Below are 23,065 nucleotides of genomic sequence, written 5' to 3' on the forward strand. Positions count from 1 at the left end.
TTCTTAACGCTACCTCGCTAACGCGGGAAATGGGGAATAACTTGAAAGAAAGAAAGAAATAAATATATATATATATATATATATGTATATATATATATATATATATATATATATATATATATATATATATATATATATATATATATATATATATATATATATAAGCGGGTGGCTTAGTCGGGTGAGAAACTGCACATGTTGGTGATTGAGTTTGATAAAGTGTGTGAATGAAGAAAGCTGATAGTAAAGGTGAAGAAGAGCAAGGTTATTTAGTTCGGTAGTGTTGAGGGACAATAGGGAGGTAAGTTTAAATTGAGAAAGACTGGAGGATGTGAGGTATTTTAGATTTCTGTGAATGGATTTACCAACGGAACAATGGAAGCGGAAGTGAATCACAGTTTGGGGGTGGGGGCGAAGGTTCTGGGAGCGTTGAAGAATGTGTGGAAGGCGAGAACGTTATCTCGGAGAGCAAAAATGGGTATATTTGAAGGAAAGGTTTTTCCAACAATGTTATATGGTTGCGAGGCATGTGGTAAAGATAAGTTTGTGCGGAGGAGGGCGGATGTGTTGGAAATGAAGAGCTTAAGGACAATATGTGGTGTGAGGTGGTTTGATTGAGTAAGTAATGAAAGAGTAAGGGAGATGTGGGGTAATAAAAAGAGTTTGGTTGAGAGAGCAGAAGAGGGTATATTGAAATGGTTCGGTCACATGGAGAGAATGAGTGAGGAAAGATTGACAATGAGGATAGATATTTCAGATTTGGAGGGAGCAAGGAGGAGTGGAAAACAAAATCGGAGGTGAAAGGTTTGAGTGAAACAGGTTTTGAGCGATCGGGGCTTGAACATACAGGAGGGTGAAAGGCGTGCAAGGAATAGAGTGAATTAGAAAGATCTGGTAGACGTGCTGTCAATGGATTGAACCTGGGTATATGAAGTGTCTGGGGTAAACCATGGAAATTTTTGTGGGGCCTGGATGTGGAAAGGGAGCTGTGGTTTCGGTGAATTACACATGACAGCTAGAGACTGAGTGTGAACGAATGTGGCCTTTGTTGTCTTTTCTCAGCGATACCTCGCGCGCGCCCTGGGGGAGGGGGATGCCATTTCATGTGTGGTCGGGTGGCGACGAAATTGGATGAAGGCAGAAAGTATGAATATGTACATGTGTTCATATGTATATGTCTGTGTGTGTATATGGATATATACGTTGAAATGTATAGGTGCGTGTGTGGGTGTTTATTTACATACATGTGTATGTGGGTGGGTTGGGCCATTCTTTCGTCTATTTCCTTGCGCTGCCTCGCTAATGCTGAAGACAACGAATAAGTATAAGAAATGCTAAACACAAAATAGATATATATAGATATCTTCATCTTCATACACATTCGCCATTTCCCGCGTTAGTAAGGTAGCGTTACGAGCAGAAGACTGATCCTTAGAATAAATATCCTCACTTGGCCCCCATCTCTGTTCCTTCTTTTGGAAAATTAAAAAGCCCCTTTTCTAGAAGCGTCTTTTTCAGGGGCCCATGTCGTTAGAAGGCTGCGTTACCCTTAATAACAGCGACAAGATGGTTTGTTTTGGAGCGAAAAGTTTTTTCCTGAAACTGAGCTCTGATTTGTCAACTGATGATGATAATAGTTTCTCCAAAAGTGACTACACTGGTAGTATAACCTTGAGCATGAAGAATTCAGTAACACAGACAGACAGACAGACAGACCCAGACAAGGACACATACACCTAACTCAGGCTAAGACATAGTATAAGATTAAGACGCGGGTCAATATGAGAAAAACTATCTTCCTGTAACACAGAAATAGTAGTACATAGTACAAGTAATACATAGTACAAGATTAAGACTCGGGTCAATATTAGTAAAGCTCTCCTTCCGTAACACAAAAATGGTAATCACTGAAAGTAATCACATTCCAAGAGCCTTCATAGCTCAGTGGCGAGAGCGCTGGTCTAGTAAACCAGAGGCCGGGAGTTCGATCCTCCCTGAAGGCAGCGCGACTAAATTACCTTTTCTAGAGTTAAGGTCCCGCTAGTGTAAGAATTTCTATCTCGTACACTGCGGATAGGTTGCCATATATATATGTATATATATATATATATATATATATATATATATATATATATATATATATATATATATATATATATATGTTATCCCTGGGGATAGGGGATTAAGAATACTTCCCACGTATTCCCTGCGTGTCGTAGAAGGCGACTAAAAGGGGAGGGAGCGGGGGGCTGGAAATCCTCCCCTCTCGTTTTTTTTTAATTTTCCAAAAGAAGGAACAGAGAATTGGGCCAGTCAAAGGCCCAGTCCTCTGTTCTTAATGCTACCTCGCTAACGCGGGAAATGGCGAATAGTTTAAAAGAAAAAAGAAAGATATATATGTATGTATATATATATATATATATATATATATATATATATATATATATATATATATATATATATATATATATATATATATATATATATATATATATATATATATATATACATATATATATATATAGAATTTACCAGCTGATGAGTTTCTTGTGGCGTTGTAAGGGTCTACGAATATCTATTATTCTCATGCATTAGGTTTCATTTGTATTCTTTCCTCTTCCTTCCTACAGAATGTCTATTTGCCCAATATTTTCCTGGTTTCATCCAAGAAATCCGTTCGTCTTTGTAAGTACTTTCATCCACTGATTTTAATCACCGGAGATTACTACACCTTCATATTTTCCCTAATTTACCTTTTCCAGGTCAACAGGGTTCCTGCTTCAATAAGTCCAGCTAGCCCTAGTCTTTTCATCCTTTTTTTCTTAGTAATCATCACTTGGAAACTTTCTCCCTGTACTGTTGCTGTTGGGTCAGGAACAGCTATGTGATGCCAGCACATCCTCCTCGATAGGAATCGCTAGTTCACGCGCTCTCCTCTAGTCTCAACTACTGCCTTTCGGGTTATCGACCCACTACCGAAGCCACTTCCCGGAGCATTGTTCAGGCACTAGGCTTGGTCACGGGTGAAACGTCGTCAGCGGGCTATCAGAACCTCCTCGTCATAAGTGGAGTTCGGACGCTCGATAACGTCGACCATTCAGAACAAGGAGACGATGAGCAACAACCTTGACTGTTGACTGTCTACCAAGCTTGGGAAACAAGTGTTGGTCCCGAGATGGTCATGAGCCTCAACACCAACCATCATAACACGGAGACTCACGCTGCTGTTGGTTCTTAACGATGTTGACTGTTGTCTTTTGTATGAAACATATATTGTAATACTCACGTATATATATACATATATAAATATATATATATATATATATATATATATATATATATATATATATATATATATATATATTAATATATATATATATATATATATATATATATATATATATATATATATATATATATATATATATATATTTATATATATGAGGTGTTTTAGATGTCTGGGAATTCATTTACCAACGGAACTATGGAAGCGGAAGTGAATCACAGTTTGGGGATGGGGGCGGAGGTTCTGGGAGCGTTGAAGAATGTGTGGAAGGCGGCAACGTTATCTCAGAGAGCAAAAATGGGTCTATTTGAAGGAATGGTTTTTCCAACAATGTTATATGGTTGCGAGGCATGTGCTAAAGATAAGGTTGTGCGAAGGGGTTGGATGTGTTGGAAATGAAGAGCTTAAGGACAATATGTGGTGTGAGGTGCTTTGATCGAGTAAGTAATGAAAGGGTAAGGGAGATGTGTGGTAATAAAAAGAGTTTGGTTGAGAGAGCAGAAGAAGGTATATTGAAATGATTTGGTCACATGGAGAGAATGAGTGAGGAAAGATTGACAAAGAGGATAGATATGACAGATTTGGAGGGAACAAGGAAAAGTGGCAAAGCAAATCGGAGGTGGAAGGATTGAGTGAAAAAGATTTTGAGCGATCGGGGCTTGAACATACAGGAGGGTGAAAGGCGTGCAAGGAATAGAGTGAATTGGAACGATCTGGTAGACGTGCTGTCAATGGATTGAACCTGGGTATGTGAAGTGTCTGGGGTAAACCATGGAACGTTTTGTGGGGGCTGGATATGGAAAGGGAGCTGTGGTTTCGGTGCATTACACATGACAGCTAGAGACTGAGTGTGAACGAATGTGGCCTTTGTTGTCTTTTCTCAGCGATACCTCGCGCGCGCCCTGGGGCAGGGGGATGCCATTTCATGTGTGGCCGGGTGGCGACGAAATTGGATGAAGACAGAAAGTATGAATATGTACATCTGTTCATATGTATATGTCTCTGTATGTATATGTATATATACGTTGAAATGTATAGGTGCGTGTGTGGGTGTTTATTTATATACATGTGTATGTGGGTGGGTTGGGCCATTCTTTCGTCTGTTTCCTTGCGCTACCTCGCTAATGCTGAAGACAACGAATAAGTATAGTAAATGCTAAACACAAAATGAATATATATAAATATCTTCATCTTCACACACATCCGCCATTTCCCGCGTTAGCAAGGTAGCGTTACGAGCAGAAGACTGATCCTTAGAATAAATATCCTCTCTTGGCCCCCATCTGTTCCTTCTTTTGGAAAATCAAAAAGTCCCTTTTCTAGAAGCGACTTTTGAAGGGGCTCATGTCGTTAGAAGGCTGCGTTACCCTTAATAACAGCGACAAGATGGTTTGTTTTGGAGCGAAAAATTCTTTCCTGAGACAGAGCTCTGATTTGTCAACTGATGATGATAATAGTTTCTCCAAAAGTGACTACACTGGTAGTATAACCTCGAGCATGAGGAATTCAGTAACAGACAGACAGACAGACAGACCCAGACAAGGACACATACACCTAGCTCAGGCTAAGACATAGTATAAGATTAAGACGCGGCTCAATATGAGAAAAACTATCTTCCTGTAACACAGAAATAGTAGTACATATTACAACTAGTATAAGTACAAGATTAAGACTCGGGTCAATATGAGTAAAGCTCTTTTTCCGTAACACAAAAATGGTAATCACTGAAAGTAATCACATTCCAAGAGCCTTCATAGCTCAGTGGCGAGAGCGCTGGTCTAGTAAACCAGAGGCCGGGAGTTCGATCCTCCCTGAAGGCAGCGGGACGAAATTACCTTTTCTAGAGTTGAGGTCTCGCTAGTGTAAGAATTTCTATCTCGTGCACTGCAGATAGGTTGCCACACACACACACACACACATATATATATATGTATATATATATATATATATATATATATATATATATATATATATATATATATATATATATATATATATATATATATATATATATATAATTTGCCAGCTTATGAGTTTCTTGTGGCGTTGTAAGGGTCTACGAATATCTATTATTCTCCTGCATTAGGTTTCATTTGTATTCTTTCCTCTTCCTTCCTACAGAATGTCTATTTGCCTAATACTACACCTTCATATTTTCCCTAATCTACCTTTTCCAGGTCAACAGGGTTCCTGCTTCAATAAGTCCAGCTAGCCCTAGTCTTTTCATCCTTTTTTTCGTAATCATCACTTGGAAACTCTCTCCCTGTACAGTTGCTGTTGTGTCAGGAACAGCTGTGTGATGCCAGCACATCCTCCACTAAAGGAATCGCTAGTTCACGCGCTCTCCTCTAGTCTCAACTACTGCCTTTCGGGTTATCTATCCACTACCAAAGCCACTTCCGCGAAAATTGTTCTGGCATAAGGCTGGGTCATTGCTGAAGCGTCGTCAGTGGGCTATCAGAACCTCTTCGTCATAAGTGAAGTTCGGACGCTCGATAACGTTGAAAATTCATAAAAAGGAGACGATGAGCAACAACCTTGACTGTTAACTGTCTACCAAGTTTGGGACACAAGTGTTGGTCCCGAGATGGTCATGAGCCTCAACACCAACCAACATAACACGGAGACTCACGCTGCCGTTGGTTCTTAACGATGTTGACTGTTGTCTGTTGTATGAAACAGATATTGCAATACTCACGTATATATATATATATATATATATATATATATATATATATATATATATATATATATATATATATATATATATATATATATATATATATATATATATATATATATATATTTATATATATATATATATATATATATATATATATATATATATATATATATATATATATATATATATATATATATATATATATATATATATATATATATATATATATATATATATATATATATATATATATATACATACTGCAAGTAGGCAGTCTCTTATGGATGAGAGGGCTTGGGAAGTGAGTCACTTGTTGTTCGCTAATAATACAGAGCGGGTGGCTTAGTCGGGTGAGAAACTGCACATGTTGGTGATTGAGCTTGGTGAAGTGTGTGAGTGAAGAAAGCTGATAGTAAAGGTGAAGAAGGGCAAGGTTACTTAGTTCAGTAGAGTTGAGGGACCATATGGAGGAAAGTTTCAATGGAGAAAGACTGGAGGATGTGAGGTGTTTTAGATGTCTGAGAATTCATTTACCAACGGAACCATGGAAGCGGAAGTGAATCAGTTTGGGGATGGGGGCGAAGGTTCTGGGAACGTTGAAGAATGTGTGGAAGGCGAGAACGTTATCTCGGAGAGCAAAAATGGGTATATTTGAAGGAATGGTCCAAAAATGTTATATGGTTGCGAGGCATGTGCTAAAGATAAGGTTGTGCGAAGGGGTTGGATGTGTTGGAAATGAAGAGCTTAAGGACAATATGTGGTGTGAGGTGGTTTGATCGAGTAAGTAATGAAAGGGTAAGAGAGATGTGTGGTAATAAAAAGAGTTTGGTTGAGAGAGTAGAAGAGGGTATATATAAATGATTTGGTGAAATGGAGAGAATGAGTGAGGAAAGATTGACAAAGAGGATAGATATGACAGATTTGGAGGGAACAAGGAGAAGTGGAAAACCAAATCGGAGGTAGAAGGATTGAGTGAAAAATATTTTGAACGATCGGGGCTTGAACATACAGGAAGGTGAAAGGCGTGCAGGGAATAGAGTGGATTGGAACGATCTGGTAGACCTGCTATCAATGGATTGAACCTTGGTATATAAAGTGTCTGGGGTAAACCATGGAACGTTTTGTGGGGTCTGGATGTGGAAAGGGAGCTGTGGTTTCGGTGCATTACACGTGGCAGCTAGAGACTGAGTGTGAACGAATGTGGCCTATGTTGTCTTTTCTCAGTGCTACCTCGCGCGCGCCCTGGGGGAGAGGGGTGCCATTTCATGTATGGCGGGGTGGCGACGAAATTGGATGAAGGCAGAAAGTATGAATATGTACATGTGTTCATATGTATATGTATGTGTATGTATATGTATATATACGTTGAAATGTATAGGTGCGTGTGTGGGCGTTTATTTACATACATGTGTATGTATCTACATACACGTCCACACACGCACATATACATGCCTATACATCTCAACGTATACATATATGTACACACAGACATTTACCTATATACACATGTACATAATTCACACTGTCTACCCTTATTCATTCCCGTCGCCACCCCGCCACACATGAAATGAAAACCCCCTCCCACTGCATGTGCGCGAGGTAGCGCTAGTAAAAGACAACAAAGGCCCCATTCGTTCACACTCAGTCTCTAGCTGTCATGTACAATGCACCGAGACCACAGCTCCCTTTCCACACCCAGGCCCCACAAAACTTTCCGCAGTTTACCGTAGACGCTTCACATGCCCCGGTTCAATCCATTAACAACACGTCGACCCCGGTATGCCATATCGTTCCAATTCACTCAATTCCTTACACGCCTTTCACCCTCCTGCATGTTCAGGCCCCGATCACTCAAAATCGTTTTCACTCCATCTTTCCACCTCCAATTTGGTCTCCAACTTCTCCTCGTTCCCTCCACCTCTGACACATATATCCTCTTGGTCAATCTTTCCTCACTCATTCTCTCCATGTGACCAAACCATTTCAAAACACCCTCTTCTGCTCTCTCAACCACACTCTTTTCATTACCGCACATCTCTCTTATCCTTTCTTTACTTACTCGATCAAACCACCTCACACCACATATAGTCCTCAAATATCTCATTTCCAGCACATCCACCCTCCCCCGCACAACTCTTTCTATAGCCCACGCTATATATATATATATATATATATATATATATATATATATATATATATATATATATATATATATATATATATATATATATATCCAGTGTCCTACAGTGAACTGAAATTCCCACACTATGCATAATGTGAGTATTACAATATATGTTCCATACAACAGACAACAGTCAACATCGTTAAGAACCAACAGCAGCGTGAGTCTCCGTGTTATGATGGTTGGTGTTGAGGCTCATGACCATCTCGGGACCAACGCTTGTGTCCCAAACTTGGCAGACAGTCAACAGTCAAGGTTGTTGCTCATCGTCTCCTTTTTTTGAATGGTCGACTTTATCGAGCGTCCGAACTCCACTTATGACGAAGAGTTTCTGATAGCCCGCTGACGACGCTTCAGCAGTGACCCAGCCTCGTGCCTGAACAATTCCTCGGGGAAGTGGCTTAGGTAATTGGTGGATACCCCGACAGGCAGTAATTGAGACTAGAGGAGAGCGCGGGAACTAGCGATTCCTAAAGAGTAGGATGTGCTGTCATCACACAGCTGTTCCAATGCAGAGAATCCTGACCTAAAAGCAACAGTACAGGGAGAAAGTTTCCAAGTGGTGATGACTAAGAGAAAAAGGATAAAAATCGAGAGTTGGCTGGACTTACTGGAACAAGAATTCTGTAGAACTGCAAAAGGTAAATGAGGGAAAAGATAGAGGTGCAGTAATCTCTGGTGATCTAAAGCCAAGTAGGCAGTGCATGAAAGTACTCAGAAAGACGAACGAAATTCTTGAATGAAACTTGGAAAGTATGAGGCAAATAAATGTTCTTTGTAAGGAAGAGGAAAGAATAGATGTGAAACTTAATACATGAAAATAACTGACATTTGTAGACCCTACCAACGGCACAAGGAACTCATCAGCTGGCAAATCATAAATATAACCATGGAAAGTTCTGTGGGGCCTGGATGTGGAAAGGGAGCTGTGGTTTCGGGCATTATTACATGACAGCTAGAGACTGAGTGTGAACGAATGTGGCCTTTGTTGTCTTTTCCTAGCGCTACCTCGCACACATGAGGGCGGAGGTGGTTGTTATTCCATGTGTGGCGAGGTGGCGATGAAAATGAATAAAGGCACACAGTATGAATTATGTACATGTGTATATATGTATATGTCTGTGTGTATATATATATGTATACATTGGGATGTATAGGTATGTATATTTGCGTGTGTGGACGTGTATGTATATACATGTGTATGTGGGTGGGCTGGGCCAGTCTTTCGTCTGTTTCCTTGCGCTACCTCGCTAACGCGGGAGACAGCGACGAAACAAAATTAATGAATATATATATATATATATATATATATATATATATATATATATATATATATATATATATATATATATGGCAATCTTTCTGCAGTGTACGAGATAGAAATTCTTACACTAGCGAGACCTCAACTCTAGAAAAGGTAATTTCGTCACGCTGCCTTCAGGGAGGATCGAACTCCCGGCCTCTGGTTTACTAGACCAGCGCTCTCGCCACTGAGCTATGAAGGCTCTTGGAATGTGATTAATTTCTGTGATTGCTAATTTTCTATTACGGGAAAAGAGCTTTAATCCTATTAACCCGAGTCTTAATCTTGTACTATGTCTTCACTGTTATGTATGTACACAAACACTTTCACCTTAGACCGAGCTAGGTGTATGTCTCGTCTGTGTCTTTCTGTCTGTCTGTGTTACTGAATTCCTCATGCTCGAGTTTACACTACCAGTGCAAAGACACCTTTAGTCAGGCTTTATCATCATCAGTTGACAAAACAGAGCACAGTCTCAGGAAAGAACTTCTCGCTAAAGAACAGACAATCTTGTCTTTGCTACTGAGTGTAACGGAGGATTCCAACGACAAGGACCCCTGGAAAAGGACTCTTCCAGAATTGGATCGATGTGGAATACCGGGGTCGACGTGCTGTCAATGGATTGAATCAGGGCATGTGAAGCGTCTGGGGTAAATCATGAAAAGTTCTGTGGAGCCTGGATATGGAAAGGGAGCTGTGGTTTCGGGCATTATTACATGACAGCTAGAAACCGAGTGTGAACGAAAGGGGCCTTTGTTGTCTTTTCCTAGCACTACTTCACACACATGAGGGGGGAGGGGCATGTTATTCCATGTGTGGCGGGGTGGCGATGGGAATGAATAAAGGCAGACAGTATGAATTATGTTCATGTGTATATATGTATATGTCTGTGTGTGTATATATATGTGTACATTGAGATGTATAGGTATGTATATTTGCGTGTGTGGACGTGTATGTATATACATGTGTATGGGGGTGGGTTGGGCCATTTCTTTCGTCTGTTTCCTTGCGCTACCTCGCAGACGCGAGAGACAGCGACAAAGCAAAAGATGGAAAGATGGAGTGAAAAAGATTTTGTGTGATCGGGGCCTGAACATGCAGGAGGGTGAAAGGAGGGCAAGGAATAGAGTGAATTGGAGCGATGTGGTATACCGGGGTTGACGTGCTGTCAGTGGATTGAATCGGGGCATGTGAAGCGTCTGGGGTAAACCATGGAAAGCTGTGTAGGTATGTATATTTTGCGTGTGTGGACGTATGTATATACATGTGTATGGGGGTGGGTTGGGCCATTTCTTTCGTCTGTTTCCTTGCGCTACCTCGCAAACGCGGGAGACAGCGACAAAGCAAAAAAAAAAAGAGCAGTGTGGTTTCAGAAGTGGTAGAGGATGTGTGGATCAGGTGTTTGCTTTGAAGAATGTATGTGAGAAATACTTAGAAAAGCAAATGGATTTGTATGTAGCATTTATGGATCTGGAGAAGGCATATGATAGAGTTGATAGAGATGCTCTGTGGAAGGTATTAAGAGTATATGGTGTGGGAGTAAAGTTAATAGAAGCAGTGAAAAGTTTTTATAGAGGATGTAAGGCATGTTTACGTGTAGGAAGAGAGGAAAGTGATTGGTTCTCAGTGAATGTAGGTTTGCGGCAGGGGTGTGTGAGTTTTGGAAAGAGGGGCAAGTATGAAGTCTGTTGGGGATGAGAGAGCTTGGGAAGTGAGTCAGTTGTTGTTCGCTGATGATACAGCGCTGGTGGCTGATTCATGTGAGAAACTGCAGAAGCTGGTGACTGAGTTTGGTAAAGTGTGTGGAAGAAGAAAGTTAAGAGTAAATGTGAATAAGAGCAAGGTTATTAGGTACAGTAAGGATGAGGGTCAAGTCAATTGGGAGGTGAGTTTGAATGGAGAAAAACTGGAGGAAGTGAAGTGTTTTAGATATCTGGGAGTGGATCTGGCAGCGGATGGAACCATGGAAGCGGAAGTGGATCATAGGGTGGGGGAGGGGGCGAAAATTCTGGGGGCCTTGAAGAATGCGTGGAAGTCGAGAACATTATCTCGGAAAGCAAAAATGGGTATGTTTGAAGGAATAGTGGTTCCAACAATGTTGTATGGTTGCGAGGCGTGGGCTATGGATAGAGTTGTGCGCAGGAGGATGGATGTGCTGGAAATGAGATGTTTGAGGACAATGTGTGGTGTGAGGTGGTTTGATCGAGTGAGTAACGTAAGGGTAAGAGAGATGTGTGGAAATAAAAAGAGCGTGGTTGAGAGAGCAGAAGAGGGTGTTTTGAAGTGGATTGGGCACATGGAGAGAATGAGTGAGGAAAGATAGACCAAGAGGATATATGTGTCGGAGGTGGAGGGAACGAGGAGAAGACGGGAGACCAAATTGGAGGTGGAAAGATGGAGTGAAAAAGATTTTGTGTGATCGGGGCCTGAACATGCAGGAGGGTGAAAGGAGGGCAAGGAATAGAGTGAATTGGAGCGATGTGGTATACCGGGGTTGACGTGCTGTCAGTGGATTGAATCAAGGCATGTGAAGCGTCTGGGGTAAACCATGGAAAGCTGTGTAGGTATGGATATTTGCGTGTGTGGACGTATGTATATACATGTGTATGGGGGGGGGGGTTGGGCCATTTCTTTCGTCTGTTTCCATGCGCTACCTCGCAAACGTGGGAGACAGCGACAAAGTATAATAAAATAAATAAATATATATATATATATATATATATATATATATATATATATATATATATTTATATATATATATATATATATATATATATATATATATATATATATATATATATATATATATATATATATATATATATATATATATATATATATATATATATATATATACATATATATATATATATATGTCTGTATTATGTATATGTCTGTGTGTGTATATATATGTATACGTTGAGATGTATAGGTATGTATATTTGCGTGTATGGACGTGTATGTGTATACATGTGTATGTGGGTGGGGTGGGCCATTCTTTCGTCTGTTTCCTTGCGCTACCTCGCAGACGCGAGAGACAGCGACAAAGCAAAATATATATATATATATATATATATATATATATATATATATATATATATATATATATATATATATATATGTATATGTCTGTATTATGTATATGTCTGTGTGTGTATATATATGTATACGTTGAGATGTATAGGTATGTATATTTGCGTGTATGGACGTGTATGTGTATACATGTGTATGTGGGTGGGGTGGGCCATTCTTTCGTCTGTTTTCCTTGCGCTACCTCGCTAACTCGGGAGACAGCGACAAAGCAAAATATATATATATAATACATATATATATATATATATATATATATATATATATATATGTATATATATATATATATATATATATATATATATATATATATATATATATATATATATATATATATATATATATATATATATATATATATATGGCCCAACCCACCCCCATACACATGTATATACATACGACCACACACGCAAATATACATACCTACACAGCTTTCCATGGTTTACCCCAGACGCTTCACATGCCTTGTTTCAATCCACTGACAGCACGTCAACCCCGGTATACCACATCGCTCCAATTCACTCTATTCCTTGCCCTCCTTTCACCCTCCAGCATGTTCAGGGCCCGATCACACAAAATCTTTTTAACTCCATCTTTCCACCTCCAATTTGGTCTCCCTCTTCTCCTCGTTCCCTCCACCTCCGACACATATATTCTCTTGGTCAATCTTTCCTCACTCATTCTCTCCATGTGCCCGAACCATTTCAAAACACCCTCTTCTGCTCTCTCAACCACGCTCTTTTTATTTCCACACATCTCTCTTACTCTTACGTTACTTACTCGATCAAACCACCTCACACCACACATTGTCCTCAAACATCTCATTTCCAGCACATCCATCCTCCTGCGCACAACTCTATCCATAGCCCACGCCTCGCAACCATACAACATTGTTGGAACCACTATTCCTTCAAACATACCCATTTTTGCTTTCCGAGATAATGTTCTCGACTTCCACACATTCTTCAAGGCTCCCAGAATTTTCGCCCCCTCCCCCACCCTATGATCCACTTCCGCTTCCATGGTTCCATCCGCTGCCAGATCCACTCCCAGATATCTAAAACACTTCACTTCCTCCAGTTTTTCTCCATTCAAACTCACCTCCCAATTGACTTGACCCTCAACCCTACTGTACCTAATAACCTTGCTCTTATTCACATTTACTCTTAACTTTCTTCTTTCACACACTTTACGAAACTCAGTCACCAGCTTCTGCAGTTTCTCACATGAATCAGCCACCAGCGCTGTATCATCAGCGAACAACAACTGACTCACTTCCCAGGCTCTCTCATCCACAACAGACTTCATACTTGCCCCTCTTTCCAAAACTCTTGCATTCACCTCCCTAACCACCCCATCCATAAACAAATTAAACAACCATGGAGACATCACACACCCCTGCCGCAAACCTACATTCACTGAGAAACAATCACTTTCCTCTCTTCCTACCCGTACACATGCCTTACATCCTCGATAAAAACTTTTCACTGCTTCTAACAACTTGCCTCCCACACCATATATTCTTAATACCTTCCACAGAGCATCTCTATCAACTCTATCATATGCCTTCTCCAGATCCATAAATGCTACATACAAATCCATTTGCTTTTCTAAGTATTTCTCACATACATTCTTCAAAGCAAACACCTGATCCACACATCCTCTACCACTTCTGAAACCAAACTGCTCTTCCCCAATCTGATGCTCTGTACATGCCTTCACCCTCTCAATCAATATCCTCCCATATAATTTACCAGGAATACTCAACAAACTTATACCTCTGTAATTTGAGCACTCACTCTTATCCCCTTTGCCTTTGTACAATGGCACTATGCACGCATTCCGCCAATCCTCAGGCACCTCACCATGAGTCATACATACATTAAATAACCTTACCAACCAGTCAAAAATACAGTCACCCCCTTTTTTAATAAATTCCACTGCAATACCATCCAAACCTGCTGCCTTGCCGCAAAGCTTTTACTACCTCTTCTCTGTTTACCAAATCATTTTCCCTAACCCTCTCACTTTGCACACCACCTCGACCAAAACACCCTATATCTGCCACTCTATCATCAAACACATTCAACAAACCTTCAAAATACTCACTCCATCTCCTTCTCACATCACCACTACTTGTTATCACCTCCCCATTTGCGCCCTTCACTGAAGTTCCCATTTGCTCCCTTGTCTTACGCACTTTATTTACCTCCTTCCAGAACATCTTTTTATTCTCCCTAAAATTTAATGATACTCTCTCACCCCAACTCTCATTTGCCCTCTTTTTCACCTCTTGCACCTTTCTCTTGACCTCCTGTCTCTTTCTTTTATACATCTCCCACTCAATTGCATTTTTTCCCTGCAAAAATCGTCCAAATGCCTCTCTCTTCTCTTTCACTAATACTCTTACTTCTTCATCCCACCACTCACTACCCTTTCTAATCAACCCACCTCCCACTCTTCTCATGCCACAAGCATCTTTTGCGCAATCCATCACTGATTCCCTAAATACATCCCATTCCTCCCCCACTCCCCTCACTTCCATTGTTCTCACCTTTTTCCATTCTGTACTCAGTCTCTCCTGGTACTTCCTCACACAAGTCTCCTTCTCAAGCTCACTTACTCTCACCACCCTCTTCACCCCAACATTCACTCTTCTTTTCTGAAAACCCATACAAATCTTCACCTTAGCCTCCACAAGATAATGATCAGACATCCCTCCAGTTGCACCTCTCAGCACATTAACATCCAAAAGTCTCTCTTTCGCGCGCCTGTCAATTAACACGTAATCCAATAACGCTCTCTGGCCATCTCTCCTACTTACATAAGTATACTTATGTATATCTTGCTTTTTAAACCAGGTATTCCCAATCATCAGTCCTTTTTCAGCACATAAATCTACAAGCTCTTCACCATTTCCATTTACAACACTGAACACCCCATGTATACCAATTATTCCCTCAACTGCCACATTACTCACCTTTGCATTCAAATCACCCATCACTATAACCCGGTCTCGTGCATGAAAACCACTAACACACTCATTCAGCTGCTCCCAAAACACTTGCCTCTCATGATCTTTCTTCTCATGCCCAGGTGTCTATGCACCAATAATCACCCATCTCTCTCCATATATATATATATATATATATATATATATATATATATATATATATATATATATATATATATATATATATATATATATATATATATATATTATATATTTTCCTTTGTCGCTGTCTCCCGCGTTAGCGAGGTAGCGCAAGGAAACAGACGAAAGAATGGCCCACCCCACCCACATACACATGTATACACATACACGTCCATACACGCAAATATACATACCTATACATCTCAACGTATACATATATATACACACACAGACATATACATAATTCATACTGTCTGCCTTTATTCATTCCCATCGCCACCCCGCCACACATGAAATAGCAACTCATTCCCCCCTCATGTGCGCGAGGTAGCGCTATGAAGACAACAAAGGCCCCATTCGCTCACACTCAGTATCCCACATCGTTCCAATTCACTCTATTCCTTGCACGCCTTTCACCCTCCTGCGTGTTTAGGCCCCGATCACTGAAAATCTTTTTCACTCCATCTTTCCACCTCCAATTTGGTCTCCCACTTCTCCTTGTTCCCTCCACCTCTGACACATATATCCTCTTGGTCAATCTTTCCTCACTCATTCTCTCCATGTGATCAAACCATTTCAAAACACCCTTTTCTGCTCTCTCAACCACACTCTTTTCATTACAACACATCTCTCTCTCATCTTGGTTCCATCCACACACATTTAGATATCCCAGTCTGAGCTTTCGAGGAGGATGAGTACTCCCCGCGTGACTCCTTCTATTTTCCCTCTTAGAAAGTTAAAATACAAGGAGCGGAGGGTTTTCTAACTCCCGTTCCCGTCCCCTTTAGTCGCCTTCTACGACACGCGGGAAATACATGGGTAGTATTCTTTCACCCCTATCCCTAGGGATATATATATATATATATATATATATACATATATATATATATATATATATATATATATATATATATATATATATATATATATATATATATATATATATTCTTTTCTTTCTTTCTTTCAAACTATTCGCCATTTCCCGCATTAGCGAGGTAGCGTTAAGAACAGAGGACTGAGCCTTTGAGGGACTACCCTCACCTGGCCCAATTCTCTGTTCCTTCTTTTGGAAAATTAAAAAAAAAACGAGAGGGGAGGATTTCCAGCCCCCCGCTCCCTCCCCTTTTAGTCGCCTTCTACGACACGCAGGGAATACGTGGGAAGTATTCTTGCTCCCCTATCCCCAGGGATAATATATATATATATATATATATATATATATATATATATATATGGGAGCGGGGGGCCAGAAATCCTCCCCTCCTTGTATTAACTTTCTAAAATGGGAAACAGAAGAAGGAGTCACGCGGGGAGTGCTCATCCTCCTCGAAGGCTCAGAGTGGGGTGCCTAAATGTGTGTGGATGTAACCAAGATGTGAAAAAAGGAGAGATAGGTAGTATGTTTGAGGAAAGGAACCTGGATGTTTTGGCTCTGAGTGAAACGAAGCTCAAGGGTAAAGGGGAAGAGTGGTTTGGGAATGTCTGGGGAGTAAAGTCAGGGGTTAGTGAGAGGACAAGAGCAAGGGAAGGAGTAGCAATACTCCTGAAACAGGAGTTGTGGGAGTATGTGATAGAGTGTAAGAAAGTAAATTCTCGATTGATATGGGTAAAACTGAAAGTTGATGGAGAGAGGTGGGTGATTATTGGTGCATATGCACCTGGGCATGAGAAGAAAGATCAAGAGAGGCAAGTGTTTTGGGAGCAGCTGAATGAGTGTGTTAGTGGTTTTCATGCACGAGACCGGGTTATAGTGATGGGTGATTTGAATGCAAAGGTGAGTAATGTGGCAGTTGAGGGAATAATTGGTATACATGGGGTGTTCAGTGTTGTAAATGGAAATGGTGAAGAGCTTGTAGATTTATGTGCTGAAAAAGGACTGATGATTGGGAATACCTGGTTTAAAAAGCGAGATATACATAAGTATACTTATGTAAGTAGGAGAGATGGCCAGAGAGCGTTATTGGATTACGTGTTAATTGACAGGCGTGCGAAAGAGAGACTTTTGGATGTTAATGTGCTGAGAGGTGCAACTGGAGGGATGTCTGATCATTATCTTGTGGAGGCTAAGGTGAAGATCTGTATGGGTTTTCAGAAAAGAAGAGTGAATGTTGGGGTGAAGAGGGTGGTGAGAGTAAGTGAGCTTGAGAAGGAGACCTGTGTGAGGAAGTACCAGGAGAGACTGAGTACAGAATGGAAAAAGGTGAGAACAATGGAAGTAAGGGGAGTGGGGGAGGAATGGGATGTATTTAGGGAATCAGTGATGGATTGCGCAAAAGATGCTTGTGGCATGAGAAGAGTGGGAGGTGGGTTGATTAGAAAGGGTAGTGAGTGGTGGGATGAAGAAGTAAGAGTATTAGTGAAAGAGAAGAGAGAGGCATTTGGACGATTTTTGCAGGGAAAAAATGCAATTGAGTGGGAGATGTATAAAAGAAAAAGACAGGAGGTCAAGAGAAAGGTGCAAGAGGTGAAAAAAAGGGCAAATGAGAGTTGGGGTGAGAGAGTATCATTAAATTTTAGGGAGAATAAAAAGATGTTCTGGAAGGAGGTAAATAAAGTGCGTAAGACAAGGGAGCAAATGGGAACTTCAGTGAAGGGCGCAAATGGGGAGGTGATAACAAGTAGTGGTGATGTGAGAAGGAGATGGAGTGAGTATTTTGAAGGTTTGTTGAATGTGTTTGATGATAGAGTGGCAGATATAGGGTGTTTTGGTCGAGGTGGTGTGCAAAGTGAGAGGGTTAGGGAAAATGATTTGGTAAACAGAGAAGAGGTAGTGAAAGCTTTGCGGAAGATGAAAGCCGGCAAGGCAGCAGGTTTGGATGGTATTGCAGTGGAATTTATTAAAAAAGGGGGTGACTGTATTGTTGACTGGTTGGTAAGGTTATTTAATGTATGTATGACTCATGGTGAGGTGCCTGAGGATTGGCGGAATGCGTGCATAGTGCCATTGTACAAAGGCAAAGGGGATAAGAGTGAGTGCTCAAATTACAGAGGTATAAGTTTGTTGAGTATTCCTGGTAAATTATATGGGAGGGTATTGATTGAGATTGTGAAGGCATGTACAGAGCATCAGATTGGGGAAGAGCAGTGTGGTTTCAGAAGTGGTAGAGGATGTGTGGATCAGGTGTTTGCTTTGAAGAATGTATGTGAGAAATACTTAGAAAAGCAAATGGATTTGTATGTAGCATTTATGGATCTGGAGAAGGCATATGATAGAGTTGATAGAGATGCTCTGTGGAAGGTATTAAGAATATATGGTGTGGGAGGAAAGTTGTTAGAAGCAGTGAAAAGTTTTTATCGAGGATGTAAGGCATGTGTACGTGTAGGAAGAGAGGAAAGTGATTGGTTCTCAGTGAATGTAGGTTTGCGGCAGGGGTGTGTGATGTCTCCATGGTTGTTTAATTTGTTTATGGATGGGGTTGTTAGGGAGGTAAATGCAAGAGTTTTGTAAAGAGGGGCAAGTATGAAGTCTGTTGGGGATGAGAGAGCTTGGGAAGTGAGTCAGTTGTTGTTCGCTGATGATACAGCGCTGGTGGCTGATTCATGTGAGAAACTGCAGAAGCTGGTGACTGAGTTTGGTAAAGTGTGTGGAAGAAGAAAGTTAAGAGTAAATGTGAATAAGAGCAAGGTTATTAGGTACAGTAGGGTTGAGGGTCAAGTCAATTGGGAGGTGAGTTTGAATGGAGAAAAACTGGAGGAAGTGAAGTGTTTTAGATATCTGGGAGTGGATCTGGCAGCGGATGGAACCATGGAAGCGGAAGTGGATCATAGGGTGGGGGAGGGGGCGAAAATTCTGGGGGCCTTGAAGAATGTGTGGAAGTCGAGAACATTATCTCGGAAAGCAAAAATGGGTATGTTTGAAGGAATAGTGGTTCCAACAATGTTGTATGGTTGCGAGGCGTGGGCTATGGATAGAGTTGTGCGCAGGAGGATGGATGTGCTGGAAATGAGATGTTTGAGGACAATGTGTGGTGTGAGGTGGTTTGATCGAGTGAGTAACGTAAGGGTAAGAGAGATGTGTGGAAATAAAAAGAGCGTGGTTGAGAGAGCAGAAGAGGGTGTTTTGAAGTGGTTTGGGCACATGGAGAGAATGAGTGAGGAAAGATTGACCAAGAGGATATATGTGTCGGAGGTGGAGGGAACGAGGAGAAGAGGGAGACCAAATTGGAGGTGGAAAGATGGAGTGAAAAAGATTTTGTGTGATCGGGGCCTGAACATGCAGGAGGGTGAAAGGAGGGCAAGGAATAGAGTGAATTGGAGCGATGTGGTATACCGGGGTTGACGTGCTTTCAGTGGATTGAATCAAGGCATGTGAAGCGTCTGGGGTAAACCATGGAAAGCTGTGTAGGTATGTATATTTGCGTGTGTGGACGTATGTATATACATGTGTATGGGGGGGGGGTTGGGCCATTTCTTTCGTCTGTTTCCTTGCGCTACCTCGCAAACGCGGGAGACAGCGACAAAGTATAAAAAAAAAAAAATATATATATATATATATATATATGTATATATATATATACATGGTAATCTATTTGCAGTGTAGCAGATAGGAGTTCTTACACTCGCCTGACCCCCAACTCCAGAAAAAGTAACTTCGTCGGGCTGCCTTCAGGGAGGATCGAACTCCCGGCCTCTGGTTTACTAGACCAGCGCTCTCGCCACTGAGCTATGAAGGCTCTTGGAATGTGATTCCTTTTTGTGAATACTATTTCTGTGTTACGGGAAGATAGCTTTTCTCATATTGACCCGTGTCTTAATCTTATACTATGTCTTAGCCTGAGTTAGGTGTATTTGTCTTTGTCTGGGTCTGTCTGTCTGTCTGTCTGTGTTGCTGACTTCCTCATGCTCGAGGTTATACTACCAGTGTAGTCACTTTTGGAGAAGCTTTTATCATCATCAGTTGACAAATCAGAGCACAGTCTCAAGAAAGAACTTTTCGCTCCATAACAAACCATAATGTCGCTGCTATTGATTGTAACGACATGTCTTGGACAATCGCATGTTTACCAAATGGCGTCCTGGCTCCGTCTCTTCGATGTATATCAACTGACTTATATTTCTTTCTTGTGTCTCCCTTGATGATGTGATTATTACACGAAAGTACACTTGGGAACTAATCGCGTTTCATTTTCCCCGCGGACTCATAGGAATATCTTGATCATGCGTAAAAATTGTGCTCCTTTCCAATATGTATATATATATATATATATATATATATATATATATATATATATATATATATATATATATATATATATATATATATATATATATATTTTTTTTTTTTTTTTCACACAATTTGCCATTTCCCGCGTTAGCGACGTAGCGTTAAGAACAGAGGACTGGGCCTTAGAGGGAATATCCTCACCTGGCCCCCTTCTCTGTTCCTTCTTTTTTGGGAAAAAAAAAGGAAAAATCGAGAGGGGAGGATTTCCAGCCCCCCGCTCCCTTCCCTTTTAGTCGCCCTCTACGACACGCAGGGAATACGTGGGAAGTATTCTTTCTCCCCTATCCCCAGGGATAATATATGTATATATATATATATATATATATATATATATATATATATATATATATATATATATATATATATATATATATATATATGTATATATATATATGTACACCGAAGACCCCTTTCTGGAGGAGTCCTTTTCCAGGGGACCTTGTCGTTGGAAGCCTGCGTTACACTCAGTAGCAAAGACAAGATTGTCTGTTCTTTAGCAAGAATTTTTTTCCTGAGACTGTGCTCTGTTTTGTCAACTGATGATGATAAAGCCTGACTAAAGGTGTCTTTGCACTGGTAGTGTAAACTCGAGCATGAGGAATTCAGTAACAAACAGACAGACAGACACAGACAAGGACACATACACCTAGCTCAGTCTAAGGTGAAAGTGTTTGCGTACATACATAGCAGTGAAGACATAGTACAAGATTAAGACTGGGCTCAATATGAGTAAAGCTCTCTTTCCGTAACACAAATATAGTAATCACTGAAAGTAATCACATTCCAAGAGCCTTCATAGCTCAGTGGCGAGAGCGCTGGTCTAGTAAACCAGAGGCCGGGAGTTCGATCCTCCCTGAAGGCAGCGGGACGAAATTACTTTTTCTAGAGTTGAGGTCCAGCGAGTAAAAGGATTTCTATCTCGTTCTATTACAATCTCGTTCGTCTTTCTAAGTACTTTTTATGTATTGCCTACTTGGCTTTAGATCACCGGAGATTACTACACCTTTATCTTTTCCCTTATCTACCTTTTCTAGTTCAACAGAATTACTGCTTCAATAAGTCCAGCCAACCCTAGCCTTTTCATCCTATTTTTTCGTAGTAATCACCATTTGGAAACTTTCTCCCTGTACTGTTGCTGTTGGGTCAGGATTGTCTTCTTTGGAACAGCTGTGTGATGCCAACTCATCGTTCTCTATAGAAATCGCTAGTTCACGCGCTCTCCTCTAGTCTCAACTACTGCCTTTCGGGTTATCTATCCACTACCAAAGCCACTTCCGCGAAAATTGTTCTGGCACAAGGCTGGGTCACTGCTGAAGCGTCGTCAGCGGGCTATCAGAAACTCTTCGTCATAAGTGGAGTTCGGACGCTCGATAAAGTCGACCATTCAAAAAAAGGAGACGATGAGCAACAACCTTGACTGTTGACTGTCTACCAAGCTTGGGAAACAAGTGTTGGTCCCGAGATGGTCATGAGCCTCAACACCAACCATCATAACACGGAGACTCACGCTGCTGTTGGTTCTTAACGATGTTGACTGTTGTCTGTTGTATGAAACAGATATTGTAATAATCATGTTGTGCACAGTTTGGGAGCTTCAGTTCCCTGCATATATATATATATATATATATATATATATATATATATATATATATATATATATATATATATATATATATATATATATATATATATATATATATATATATATATATATATATATATATATATTTATAAATATATATATATATATATATATATATATATATATATATATATATATATATATATATATATATATATATATATACATGTATATATGTGTTTATATATATATATATATATATATATATATATATATATATATATATATATATATATATATATATATATATATATATATATATATATATATATATATATATATATATATATATATATATATATATATATATATATATAAATTGGAGGTGGAAAGATGGAATGAAAAAGACTTTGAATGATCGAGGCTTGAACATGCAGGAGGGTGAAAGGCCTACAAGGAATAGAGTGAATTGGAACGATGTTGTATACCGGGGTCGACGTGCTGTCAATGAATTGAACCAGGGCATGTGAAGCGTCTGGGGGAAACCATGGAAAGTTCTGT

General features: G+C 40.3%; 5 non-coding genes across 5 annotated transcripts; 3 read left to right on the forward strand and 2 right to left on the reverse strand.

Annotated features, from left to right (window-relative positions):
- Positions 1-1,930: 1,930 nt before the first annotated feature.
- Positions 1,931-2,003, forward strand: TRNAT-AGU (transfer RNA threonine (anticodon AGU)). The gene has a single exon. It is a non-coding gene; the product is annotated as a tRNA-Thr (tRNA).
- A 3,030-nt stretch (positions 2,004-5,033) lies between these two features.
- Positions 5,034-5,106, forward strand: TRNAT-AGU (transfer RNA threonine (anticodon AGU)). Its single transcript has one exon. It is a non-coding gene; the product is annotated as a tRNA-Thr (tRNA).
- A 4,477-nt stretch (positions 5,107-9,583) lies between these two features.
- TRNAT-AGU (transfer RNA threonine (anticodon AGU)) lies at positions 9,584-9,656 on the reverse strand. The gene has a single exon. It is a non-coding gene; the product is annotated as a tRNA-Thr (tRNA).
- Positions 9,657-20,298: 10,642 nt separating this feature from the next.
- On the reverse strand, positions 20,299-20,371 carry TRNAT-AGU (transfer RNA threonine (anticodon AGU)). Its single transcript has one exon. It is a non-coding gene; the product is annotated as a tRNA-Thr (tRNA).
- Positions 20,372-21,711: 1,340 nt separating this feature from the next.
- TRNAT-AGU (transfer RNA threonine (anticodon AGU)) lies at positions 21,712-21,784 on the forward strand. Its single transcript has one exon. It is a non-coding gene; the product is annotated as a tRNA-Thr (tRNA).
- The last annotated feature ends 1,281 nt before the right edge of the window (positions 21,785-23,065 follow it).

The sequence above is a fragment of the Panulirus ornatus genome, chromosome 5 (assembly GCF_036320965.1).
Source record: "Panulirus ornatus isolate Po-2019 chromosome 5, ASM3632096v1, whole genome shotgun sequence".
Lineage (NCBI taxonomy): Eukaryota > Metazoa > Arthropoda > Malacostraca > Decapoda > Palinuridae > Panulirus > Panulirus ornatus.